Source organism: Bactrocera oleae, chromosome 4, assembly GCF_042242935.1.
Source record: "Bactrocera oleae isolate idBacOlea1 chromosome 4, idBacOlea1, whole genome shotgun sequence".
Taxonomy (NCBI): Eukaryota; Metazoa; Arthropoda; class Insecta; order Diptera; family Tephritidae; genus Bactrocera; species Bactrocera oleae.
The window spans coordinates 52,292,002-52,305,901 of NC_091538.1; the positions used below are offsets into that span (position 1 = coordinate 52,292,002).

Here is a 13,900-nt window from a genome sequence, read left to right on the forward strand (position 1 = left end):
TTTCCTGCCAACGGGCAACTCTATTTAAGTAAAATTTTTTTTCAATTTATTTTTAAATTATTTTCACTTCACATAAACAATTTTTATATTATTTCACTAATTTATTTCTTTTCTTAATCTTGCACTAGGTGGTAAGTCTGCACTAAAAAAAGTTGACTTATTACAAAATATTGCTAATAAATCATCGATGATTTTTTGAAATTAATTGCAAATATACCACATAGTTAATGGTACGCGTGTGATTTCCTCCGAAACCACACACACATACATACATATGTACATATATGTATGTCTCTACATTTTCATCAATAATATTGAGACTCATGATGAAATAAATATTGAGTGGTTAACTCAGTGGTTTTATGTATCTTATTATATGCGCTTACGAATTAAAATTATTAAGAATTTCGACAATTTGCGTAATTACAAACAAATACATAAAGCAATAAATGTAAATATATATTTAAATATATGCATGCCGACGTACACCCGGACCGTTGCTGGCGTGAGCACTCATATAAACCAGTCGAAATTACTTCATTTTATGTTTTGTAAACAAAATGAAAACATTAACTTTATCTATATTCGATGATTATTTTCGATTCGCATATTTACGGAATTACGGAAAGTTTCACACACGAATTATATGCTTAATATGTACTTAGATATGTATGGTATAGGCAGAGTATACATATGTCTGGTATGTACATATATATGTAGGCATATTCGGCACAATTTTTGGAAATGGTTTTTAAAAGCATATATTTTTCGTATACTTTTCCTCGAAAACCAACACGGTACACGGAAATTGGGATATAAATTACATCAAATTTTTATTGTGGGTGTGTGAAAAATATTGCAAATGTATAAATATGTTGTTTATGAAGTAGTCGAAAATAAGAATCTTGTATATTTATTGCCAAATTCATCCTCAGCAATCAATCCATCGCGTTCGCCAACTATAATTTCGATAATATATAAAGTTTATGCAGAAAAATCCCAATAGCTCTAAAAATTCGAAAATTGTTGACAAACCGACTTTGGGTAATATTTTTGTAGTGGCAATACTCGTTCCACTCCACAATCATAGCCGTCGCTGGCCTACGGAACGACAATCGGAGCTATCTGATACTACCCAGCGAACACACGGTGGCCGACCTATGTAAACAGAATACAAGTATATCCGATTTTATATTCAGCTAAAGATTCTCATATTAGCATATACATATGTATGTATGTACATTGCAGTTGTTTGGGGAATATTTTTAAACGATATAATAACAAAAATATCAACTAATATGTCGGTAGTCATGGAATTTCTTAAATCGTGTATTTGAAGACAGAATAAGTGATCGGTATGGGGGATGATGAGAATAAATTTTATCATCAAAAGTTAAATTGGTCAGGGAATTTTGGTAGGAAATACTAAAAGAAGACCAAATGGGTCGTAAGTCAACGGTTGTTTTTAGATGGTCACAGTTTTCCGCAAGAAGTGACACTGATACTTTTTTGGATCTGCAAGAATTCTTTTAATGGATTAAGGAAGAAAAAAATTGTAATATGTATATTTTTTTCGTTATTAGGTTAGGAACCACATCTAAGTTCGTAACCCAATAACGATTCCCCTCGGCAAACAAGGCAATTTTTGAGAATAAAAAAAAATATTACGCAACGATTGTTTTAAAATTTTAAGTAAATATTTGATAAAAAATATTTAAAAAAATATTAAAAAAAATAAATTGAATGTTTTTCGAGTTACGCGCAATCTCCGACGATGCTAAAAAAAACGGTTCTCCACTGCTGCAGTTAGTCCGGACTTCGCCGTGGATGAAACCTAAAAAAAATTTCTACTAGAAGATGTTGCCTACAATGATGTATAGTCGAAAAAAATTTTAAACTGACAAAATGGTGGCGTTTTAAAAAAAATTTTAATCTAACCCATAATTTTGGACGTTTTTGGATTGCCGAAATTCGATTTTTGATAAGATAAAAAATTCTGACAAGGTCAACCATTTTGATAAGATTAAAAACTGATGAAGAACTATATACAGAAAAAATTTGATAGTGATAGGATCATTTGTCTCCGAGCGATCACTTAGTTAAATTAAAAAAAATTAGTTTCAAGAAAAATGCGTTTAAAGATAAACTTATAGAACTGATTGAACTGAGCTGCTCAATTGAAAAGCCTCTAACTCAAAACATATTTCAGACATTGATTTAAAATTTTATTATAATATTTGTAAAGGTATAACCTAACGAAATATGAAAAAAAATTGATTTTTGTTTTCAATTTCACACTAGCTGAAGAGACACACCTGTGCTAAAGAATAGTGAAAAAACGAAAACTCTGAACAGGTATACTATGTTATGTATATTATATATGATCAGCGGAGCCGCTACTATAGGATTCATGGTACATAACTGCTATAGAAACTGATTGATCACGAAATTCGACAAAGATTATTATTTAAGGAAACGCTACAATCTCCAAACATATTGTTCAGATCGAACCACAATATGCTATGTATGTATCATATACTCGTATGTAAATATATAATTGTACATAAAAGATAATTTTTCTTATTAGGTAACCTTAATTCGACTTGAAGGTTGTTTATACCGAACAACGTGTATAAAAAGATGTAGCCAAATTTTTTCCGTTGTATAAAGCCGTTGGCCGGTTACGTTTCCAGATTTAGTTTAACATATGCAGGCTTGCAAATAATGCATAAAAAAAAATTTACGTTTGAATTCAAATTTTTTTTTTAACGCAAATACGGCATTAAAAAATACAAAAAAAAAATTTTATCCCGCATACCGCAACCATCAGGGATGGTTTTCAATTAAACTTTTCTACAAAAATTACTATTTATATTCAAAAAAAAAAAAAAAAGTCTTTAATACACATTTTTTACACATGTATATGTAGTTTTCAATATATTTTGCTAAAGTTTTTTTTAATTTGTTTCATTAAAACACCCTGTATAATTACAAAGATCTATTTAAGATCCACCATCGTATATAATTTCACTGATAGCAATTGATGAAATACTAATTTGTATTATAAAAATGAAAAATCTTCTTTTTTTTTGTAACGCGAACAGCAACAACAAAAACACTGCTTATAAGTGGCATTGGCAATTTGTAAGCTGTTAATTCTATTGGCTGCTTTTTTGGCGTTATAAAATTCTCACTTCAATTTATCACAAAGCTTATACAAATGTACATACACACACACACACACATACATACAGGCATGAGCACGCTGCCAGTAAAAGCGTTTCAAGCTTAGCAAAGCGATGCTAACAAATGCTCAAACGCCTTTTGCTTTGGCCATGCAATTTATGTGCAAATACACACCAGCTCGGGTGTTTACATTACTACAAGCACACACACACACACATATATACATAAGTAGCTACATGTGTAAGCACATACTTATACATACTAAACATGGAGAGGCAATTAAAATATTTCACTTTTTTATGGACTATAAACCACTAGCAGAAATGCCAATAGACGCGAAAGACCAATAACGCGCGGCTAAATACAGGCAAACGCAACAACAACAACAGCAACAGCAATAAATACCATAGAATAGAATAGTAATCGGCATAGCGACAATAATGTTAGCAACAACAACAATAGCGAATAGCATTTATTTGTTGTACAGCAAACAATCATAACATATCAAGTATGAAATTATAGCGAAATAGTAGTAAGCAAAAGCGATACCAACAACAACAATAAAAATAAATCAGCAACATTGTATGACTGCTGAATAAATATTAATGCGAGTATTCCTCGGCGCGTCGGGAGGCGTTTTGGGCGCTGCGCACCTATGGAGGCCAAACACATACACATATGCATAATTTTGTATTGGTGTTTGTGTGCGTGCAATAGTATAATACGGCTACTTTGCAAATATAATTAAAAGGAAGATATAAGGGACTGCTTGTTTCGGGCGCAACCGAACTTTTGAGACGAAAAAAAAATGTGTTGCAAGTAAAGCGTGTGCAATATATCGAGATATCTGACCAATTTGTGAACCGATTTTTAAAATTTTCGTTCTTAAATTAACTTATGACATAGCTCACGTGACCACTTATTTTCATTGATATATGCGAATTTTTTATATTAACGACAAACTGAATAAAAACAAGAAAAAACCGTTAACTTCGACTGCAACGCAGCTATAATACCCTTCATAGATGCATTTTTTATAGCATAAAAGGGTATAAAAATATCTTTATTCTTTATTATTTGTATGGCAGCTATAGACTTTAGTTGGGACCACTCTGCACAATATGTTCGGAAAATGTAGCAAAGAATTGGATAATAATATTTGCCAAATTTCTTGAACATACCTCGCCAAATGAAAAAGCATTCGCTATTCTTCTTCGTTCAGTTTGTATGGCAACTATATGCTTCTTGGGAAGAAAAGGATGCGTGCGAAATTGTAGAGCGATATCTCAATAACTGAGGAACTAGTTCGCTTAGTACAGATGGAAATCTATAACCAAATGTGAACTATCGAAGCAGGTGTGGCCAAAATACGACAAGACAAGAACTAAGGATTTATTAAACAGGTCCAGGAAAAGTATATACAGGCTTACAGCTATCATAATGGGGCATTGGCCATTTGAAGAACATGCATTAAAAATGGGAATTCCTTATAAAAATATTTGTCGTGGTTCTATCACAAACCCGACATAGAGCTCTTGGAATCCAACTGGTATCAAATCTTGAATGTCTATCGATAAAAATAATAACGGAGATAAGTAATAACATTGAGAGCACCAAATGGTTTGATCACAACGAATAGATGTGATATCACAATTTAACAGACTTACGATAGTCTAGTGCTAATTGAGCACTACTACCAACATAATTTTTATTTCAGTAACAGACCTACAAGTATAGCACTTTATGTTTTGTAGTTTCGAAAAAGGACGTTTTGTAGCCGTGACAATCTTGTAAATGCGCCTACGTACATTAACCGCTCAGAGTGACAAGGCACGTTTGGAGCAAGTCTCGCCAGCCTCATCTGTTTGATACACGTAACTCTATATCTATCTTGTTAAGATTTAGATATTACTAACAACCGTTAGGCACACCAACAAGTATGTATCTATTTTACTTTTAGTGCCACATGTTGCGAGAGAACAAAAAAAAATTAAAAAAAGAACAAGAAAAGCAAGTTAAAGTAAGCAAATAAACTAAGCCCAAATAATAAATGAAATTTTTTTATTTCTATATATCCTTAAAAAGGTACACATATATATATATATACATACTCATATATAGATATTTAATTGTTGTACATATGTACGTATGTTTAAATAAAACTTACCAGCTTTAAATTGTTGTAATCAGTTGTGGTGCATGGAAACGGTAGCATTGCGAGGTGAAGCAGTTTAACTGTTTGGCATTTGTTGTTGTTGTTTTAATTATTTTTTAACATTTATTATTATTATTATATCTTTATACTTTTTGTCGTCTATAATACTTGTTTGCAGAATTCAGTTGTAGAACACCGATTGGTACGCACGACGCGCATATTTACATACGCATGCATATATGTATATCTGCTGCGCATATGTATGTAATATTTAGCTTTTATATATGTATAGACTTTATTCAGAGCAAGCGCGCGCGATTTTACATACAGACAACGGTAGCGGCTGCACTCCAATAAAACCAAATGCATGGAAATGCTTTAGAACAGCGCTAAACACACATACATATATACATAAGTTAATGTACACACATTTATAATTTAATACACACAAATATACATACGTGTTAAAACACAAGCGTACATACATATATGTACACTTGTTTGCGTTGAAGTGTTGAGCAACAGTAGCAGACGCTACCAGCTAGCGAACGCCGCCGTGGTGTTACACACACACATACACACAGCTGTATGTATGTTTATAATATATTGCCAATCTGTCTGTCCGTCGCACAGCCGGCGCGTTTGTTTGTTTGTAGGTGTGTCGCCTGCGCGCACTATCACTGACCGACTCAACTGGCGTGCGGCAAATTAATTATGCTCAGCATGTGGATTGATATCTGCTACAGTTTGAATTGGCTTCGTCGCCGCGCGGCAGACGCAGACGCAGACACGCGGGCAATCCCAAGTTTTGTATGCGCCACTCGAAAACGCTTTCCGCCCGGCGTTGTCGAGCTGTTGAGCTGTGGCTAGCGCTGTGTAGCTGAACGGCTGGCTAGCTGGTGGCTGGTGGCTAGTGGGTTGTCTGTCTGCTTCGCCTTTGTGTTGCTGTTGATCCGGCCGTTCGCGAATCGTTGACGCTTTTTTTCAGAGGCGCTTTAGTGTGCGTGTATGTGTGCGTATGTGATTGTGTGTGTCCACGCGTTGTTTACACGTATAATTTGTGTTTTGCGAGTGCGTAGATAGCTATCGGATGTGCTACATGCATATAAATGTGCGTGGCTACATGTACGCGTTGCCGTCTAAGCGCCCGGGCGCACACTTTGCTGACTGACCGACTGTGGATCTGGAATAGAATAGGAATAATAATTATTGGAATTGAATTCATCACAAGTGCGGGAATAATTTAATGGAATTAAGTTAAATGCTCCTTTTGCGAAATAGAGTTGTTTGAAAATATTTTTATATCCGCCCAACGCACCCACAATAGTATAATAGTTTTGTTGATCTAACGGTTGTTTGTAATACCTCAAATGTACAGTATAGCAGTTAGGTTACATACATACAAACCATATACCATTTGATCAAACTTGAACCGGACTGACAAAAAACACTAAATATTCACGTATTTTAATATAATACAAATCTTTATTATCACCTTTGAAATAGGCTTATTTGGAGCCAATATAATTATCAATACAATTGCGACTTTTGGTTTTTCGTCGATTTTGACTCATTTTTGTATGGCCATTCGCTATATTTTTTGGACAGTTTCGACGTCATATTCATAAATCCACGTCGCGTCATGTCGGGTCCTCAGCTACGTTGTCAAGCATCAATTTGCGACCTCTACTCGAAATTGTTTTTACAAAAGATTTAGCTCTTTTGGTAAGCGACTAGCTTTGACACCCTTCATACCCAAATCATTAACCAAAAGGTCTTGAGTGGATCCATAAGAGATATGGAGATCCTCTTCTCTCTGATGCCCAGACGATTTTCAAGCACTGTTTCTTAAACTTCTTCGTTGTTATCGTCATTAACAGTGGTAAATAGACGAATCGCATGAGGTAAGTTTTCTATGACTTCATTACCATCACAGAAAGCTTTGTGCCTCCCAACTTGTATTTCGTGATAAGGTATACTCCCCAATACACTTCTGCAATACTTTGGAAAAATTGGAAATATAAAATTCTAAGCAAACTAGTTCTCCAATTCTTTTCCATGGTAAAAAACGCCAGACAAACTCGTGTCGTAAACAAACAGCTGTCAAACGCACACTAACTGACATATGGAGATAATACTTCACACGAATGTTAAGTAAAAATTTTGCCAATCTAAGAAAAAAAGATGTTATCGTTTCGATTCGTGCGCGCAGTTTAAATGGACTAGTTGGTATTTAATCAAAAATTATCAGGATTACGAGACGAATTGATTTCCGCATTCGAAAGTACTAAAGTTTCTTCAACTGCCTACAGAATAACGTCAAGAATCATCATCTATCGTTACGATACCGTTCAAGTGGTCGAAATCAGGTAATACCTTTCCTGAACTCATTACAATAAATTTACAAATTCCGTTCTTCTCGTTAACTTTATTTCATATATTATCGGTTAGAGAGCGAGATTTATCAATAAAAGTTAAGCGAGAAAATTTCGCTCAGCATAGTGTGTTATTGTCTCAAGACTGAGTGATAAAAGTACCCTTCTCCCAGCCAATATTATTATCACAATACTAATTATGTTAATCAGGTTCTGTTTATGGCAAATGTTTCGCATATTGAGCAATATATCATAAAATGCTTCTATTTCCTTGTTGCAAAAGGATGTTTAAGCACCAAAACATATCCTGCTAAAATCGACTTTAGTTCTTCTAAGGGCTTTTACCTAGCCGGTACTGAATATTATCTTCGCTCTCGAAACAAAGTGAATATTCCGTTTCAGAAGAATATCCGACAGACGACGCTTATGAGCCCGCAGACAATTTGCCAATTAGCAAAATAAATGCAATGAATGCAAAAAAAAATATGCAATGATCTTTTAAAGTATATATAAACGAATATACTGACTTATAATAGACTCATCACTGGTAAAAAGAATATATTACACACAGCAGCAAACTAAGAAGAAATATCTCGTCGCGAAAAGAAATTCTAAAAAAACATTTAGATAAAGGTGCCACAAAGCTAAAACAAAACATATTTTGAGAAACATGTAACCAAAAAGCTTATTTTTTCTCTCTCAATAATTTACCGAGTTTGATTCTGGATGGATATAGAGATATCCATTTCATACTTTTTTGTGCCTGTATCAGTCTAGATAATAAATTTGATAAATATTTAGTAAATAGGTAATAGTCTCGATTTTATCTTATTACGAATATTCAAAAATTAAAAATGCCTATTTTAAACTTAAATCGAAAAAGAATTGCCAGTTATTGAAATAAATATAAGTAATTGTCCTTATACCCTGAACAGCGTATATTAAGCTTGCCACGAAGTTTGTAACAACAGAGAGAAACATCGGAGATCCTACAAAATATATACATATATAAATGATCAGCGTGATTAACTGAGCCGATTTTGCCATGTCCTTCAATCCGTATACCTGTCTGTCTGTATTTGCTGCTCATTTGTCGGAACTGCTGTTATCGGACCACTATAAGATATAGCTGCCGTACAAACTGGCCGATCAAAATCAAGTTCTTGTATGGGAAACTTTTTTATTTGACAAGGTATCTTCACGGAATTTGGCATTTGGATTTATATCCGAGTCATCGCTACAATCTTCGCGGATATTGTTCAAATCGGATAGTTGCACACGCAGTTGCTATAAGAAATGCACCTGTGTAGGGTATACTTGTATAGCTTCGGTGCAGTCGAAGTTAACGTGTTTTCTTTTTCTTTCATTCAATATTATTTATAATGATTTAATTGTATGACAATAATTTATGTTAATTTACTTCACTTTCTTTTTTGCCTTCACAATTATCGTCCTTTTATTGCAATATTATTACCTCCCAATTTTTTATAAAAAAATATTTCTTTCTTCTGCAGTCTTTTTCTTTAAATTTATTGTATGTTTTTAGTTTTTGTATATTTTGTGTTATAATTCTGTTATGTTCTAATTTGTCATATTACACACATTTTTGTTTAAATTTATTAAAAGTTTTCATGTTGTTTTTTTGGTTTTATAATAATTCCAACTGTAGTCAAAAGTTTACCATATATTATATAATATAATTATTATTTTTCTTTAGTATTTAATTCTCTTTATTTGAAGGTAAAATATTTATAAATATATTAAAAATAATATTTTGTTTATATTAATAAATGTTTAAAATTTTGTTGATAAACCTACAAATATTATTAAATTTTTTTTATATCCTTTAAAGATCAATCAAAAGCTTATTTAACATAAAAAAGCAAATGAAAAGTGAGTATTAAAAAATACAAAATAAAAATACAACAAATTAGCAAAAATATATTTTGTAAAAAATTAAATAAATTTTTAAAATTATTAGTAATCAGTTTTATTTTGCTTAAGGGGTTACATGGGTTTCACGTCTTCCAAAAACGAACAAAAAATTTCTTATCTTATTTAATTCTATAACATCTCTAGAATATTGTCCTAAATTCTCAAGTTGATCCCAGTAATATTTCCGGAGGTTACAGCTTCGAGAAGTTGCGCGCTCGAGGTCGCTATATACTTGTAGTCACTTAAAATTTTAAACGCGTTTTTCTCGATTTATTAAACAGATCCAGGAAAAGTGTATACAGGCTTACAGGTACAGGTATTATGTATTTTTAAATTTTAGTGTTTTATAAAAATGACTTAATTTTATTTTTCATTTTATATAAATATTTTTTGTTTTAATATATGTTTATTGAATTTTATTTTGCTTAATTTTAATTTTGCATCTAAAACTTGTAAATTTATTTAAAAATCCAGTAAGAATAATACTCTTTATTTTTAACAAATTGTTGTTAAAAATTATATTATATGATTTTTTTTATAATATGTAATTCACTTTGTTTCAAACTAAAATATTTAAGAAAAATTATTGAAATTTTTTTATTTAATTTAAAGTTCAATCGAAAGCTTATCTAACATAAAAAACAATTGAAAAGTAAGTATTAAAAAAATTGCCTTAACAAATTAACAACAAAAAAACATTTGTAATAAATAAATAGATATTTCTACAATTATTTATATTCTTATTTTATTATTTATTACTATTATTTAGTTTTAAATTATTTAATTTTATTGTTCAATTTTGTTTCAAAATTAAGTAGTTATACCTATTAAAATCTAAGCTTTTAATTTAATTAGTTATTTTATTAATATTTTCTATTTTAAACCTTTATATTTTGATTTTTGGACCATAATTTATCGCTTTCAAACTCTTTTTTATTTAAATTTATTTTATTTAAATATATAAATTTTTATATTAATTTAATTTTAATTTATTTCCCGCTTTCTTTCAAAGTAATGTGGCTTTAAAAAAGTAATATATAAATTTAAATGTAAAAAATTGCTTATTTTTTCTTTTATTTTTATTTTTGCTTCCACCCTAAATTTTTTGTTTTATTTTGTAAAACAATAAATAGGTTAAACTTTTATTATTTTATATTATTTTTTTAACACAATAATTAATTACAATAATTAATAACACACCCTAATACACATTTAACAACACACAGTTTTGCCAACTTACCTAATTTTTTTGCCGTGTATTCGTGCGATTGCGTTTTTCAAAAAATCGATTGTAATGCCATTATTACTCTCGCAAACACATTTCATCAATTTTATAACCGTTAATTAAGGGCGCAGTGAATGCGACGACGAATTTTTACAATTTACGATAGGATTATTATATTTTGCATTCATACATATATATATTTAATTTTGTATAAAAAAAAAATATTTATTGATATTTTTTGTTGGTAAATTGAATTGCATTTTGCATTTAATTTTATTGCGTCTTGCATTTGCGATACCGATTTGCTTTATGCATTTATTTTTCACGTTTCATTTCACTTGTCACAAAATCACTGCTGACAATCAGTTAACGAATGCACTAAGAACATACGCGCGTGTGGCAAGCAGCGCGTCTCATGAATGACTTGCGACTTCCAAATACAAAGGCAAAGAAAAACGTTTTGTGAATGCAAACGGCAAACGGCAGCCGAGCCGACAATAGCGCACGACGGTTGATTTGTCAATGAATGGAAAATGCGCAGGGTATCGTCTTAAATGAGCGCGGCTGGACACAGGATGGCTACAATCGCGCGCATGCAACGATAACACATTACTGGGGAAAACTGACGGCAGCAGCAATTGCAGAGTGGTGCGCGAAGCGTTTGCAATGGAGATGCACATACGCTGTTAGTTGAGCGGCATGGAATGAATGCTGAGCGGTTGGAACTTCGCGTGCCACTATTTGTCTTATCATCGTTTTGTAGTAAAAAGCCAATTACTCTTATTATTATCAGCAATTTTCTCTCATGCTTTCAAACGCTTATTTTGCATTGGAATTACTCGTGTGCTTTGTGGCCGAAAAACTGTTTGACGCGCGTGTCTAAGTGTTAATAACATACGCGCGCTTCACTGGACGCACGCGCGTACGCATACACAATTGCCATAAATTAAGTGGACCCGTGTGTGTGTGTTGTGCATTACAGTTGCAACGCTGTTGTTTATCACTTAATTATTTTCGGTAGCGCGGCGCGTTGCGTTAACTGCCTTTTGACTTAAAAACTTGTAGTTTCCATTCAGAAATACTAGTGCGCTTACTGCTCACTCATTTTACAGTTATATAACAGTTTTATATTCTTGTAATTGTGCATAATTACAATGATTAAGTCGTGGCGCCACCCGTTGCGCGGCTCTCTAATAAGCCAGTGCCGCGGCGCGTCGTGTCACGCGTCAATTTGCAGGTGAAATCAGTGAATTAATTTGCCTGCCATTTACTTATAACTTGCTGTTGTTGCGGTTGTTATTAGCGCGCGCTACATTCACACGAGTCTTATTGAACAGCAGTTAGAACAAAGGCGCTTAGTAGCGCTGCTTTTTAATTTGTTATTAAAAAAATGTGTATTATTTTCACAAGCGCGCGGTACATTTACGAAGTTTGACGCGTACGAAATACTTTTCTCAGACTACCGGCTGTACACAAATTTTCCGCGTTTCAATTCAGTCTTTTCGCCGCATCACTTTACACTTTTGCCCGTATTTTCACACAACAATAACAATAGCACTAACTAGGCAAAAGAAAACTGTTTATAACTCGTTTTTATAATTAGCCGCCGTGTTACGCGTTATATTTCGTAGTCGATTTGTTCACAAACTAAACAATATAACGTACTCGTACAACAAAAAATCGCATAATTTAATTCATTTTTTTTTCTACTTAATGCCGGTCATGTTTGGTTGTTGTTAATCAGCAGCCGCGCGTCGCGTTTTTAAACTACAAAATATTGTTAAGCAAGTAGACAAACACTAAATGCGCGCACACATGTTTACTGACCGCCGCCACTGTTGAACTGTTGTGTTCTGACTAAACGACTCTGAGCCGAACGTGCTGGTTTGGTCCGTTGCTTGACTGGCAAATCAATTGCTTGCCTGCTGTTGGCCGTATTGCTGGCGCTCCGTTGTTCAACACCAATACACACATACGAACAAGTGCGCGGTGGTTGCTTGTTGACTGCATTCGCGCTTTGTATGTGATAAGACGCAAAGAGAGCGCGCGTCTCGTATGTGCGCTCTCTCGCCCGTTTACAATATTTACAAGCGCTGTACGCGTTACTGTTAAATGCGATTCATGCTTATTTCGTCACTTTGTGGACTTGCAATTTGCACAAGAAGGTGCGATTGTGCCTTTATTACTTTAGCGCTTCTGAACTATGCTATGTTAACTGCGGCTGCCATAGCTGTTGTTTAGCGGCTTCATTTATATTATGTCTCAATAATGCATAGCATTGCAATATATACCACTCACACACTAGAATGCCTTTTAATTACTTATAGTAGGCTTACATGCGTGCGATTAAGTTAATAGAGCGCGTTAACAGATTATTGCAAAGTGGCAAGAGCGCAATTGTTAAAATAGAGCGCCAAAGTTATGTTGACATTTAGCAGAGAAGGAGCGCGCAAGTGTATAATTGTGAGGAGAAATGTATTTTTCAATGTATGTTGATTTTTTAAACGCACTGTAATGTTAATAGTTGCTTTCTGTCAGCAGCGCTGTTGACGGTAGCGCACCTAGAAGGTTTAGTGTATATTTTCAACGCAACTTGGTGGACCAAAACAAGGATTAACAACAGAGAAGTTTATTCGGAAAATATTTAACTGCTCTGAGCATGGCTACACTGAGTCCTGACTCTTACGCCAAAGAGCGTTTCAACCAATCTTGGATCAGGGTTAGAAGAGAGATGGATGCGCTGAACTCACTATGGTATATTAGGTTTAGGGATTCATCAGAGTCTAGAATTAAATCCTCAACTTCTGAAGATGAATATGAAACTTTTTGATTTGAAAACAAGCACTGCTTTGACAGTTAAACATTATAGGGGGAAAGCACACCCAAATATCAAGAACTAATAAGAAATTCTTGATCTCCCGAATGCAAAACTTTGCGTAGATGAAAGATTCCACCAGCTTCCTGATTCGAAGGTATAAAGTCACATAAATCTACATACATAGATTTTCGAATTGAAATTACGAG

The 13,900-nt window shown here is 33.3% G+C and overlaps 1 long non-coding RNA gene across 1 annotated transcript in view; it reads right to left on the bottom strand.

Moving 5' to 3' along the window:
• LOC138857157 (uncharacterized) overlaps positions 1-12,850 on the bottom strand; it is a 46,922-nt gene extending 34,072 nt beyond the window's left edge. The window contains exons 1-3 of the long non-coding RNA XR_011396173.1: positions 10,892-12,850; positions 5,803-6,524; positions 5,354-5,730 (exon numbers count right to left, since the gene is read on the bottom strand). This is a non-coding gene — a long non-coding RNA (uncharacterized lncRNA). The remainder of the gene's footprint in view (positions 1-5,353; positions 5,731-5,802; positions 6,525-10,891) is intronic.
• Positions 12,851-13,900: the final 1,050 nt, after the last annotated feature.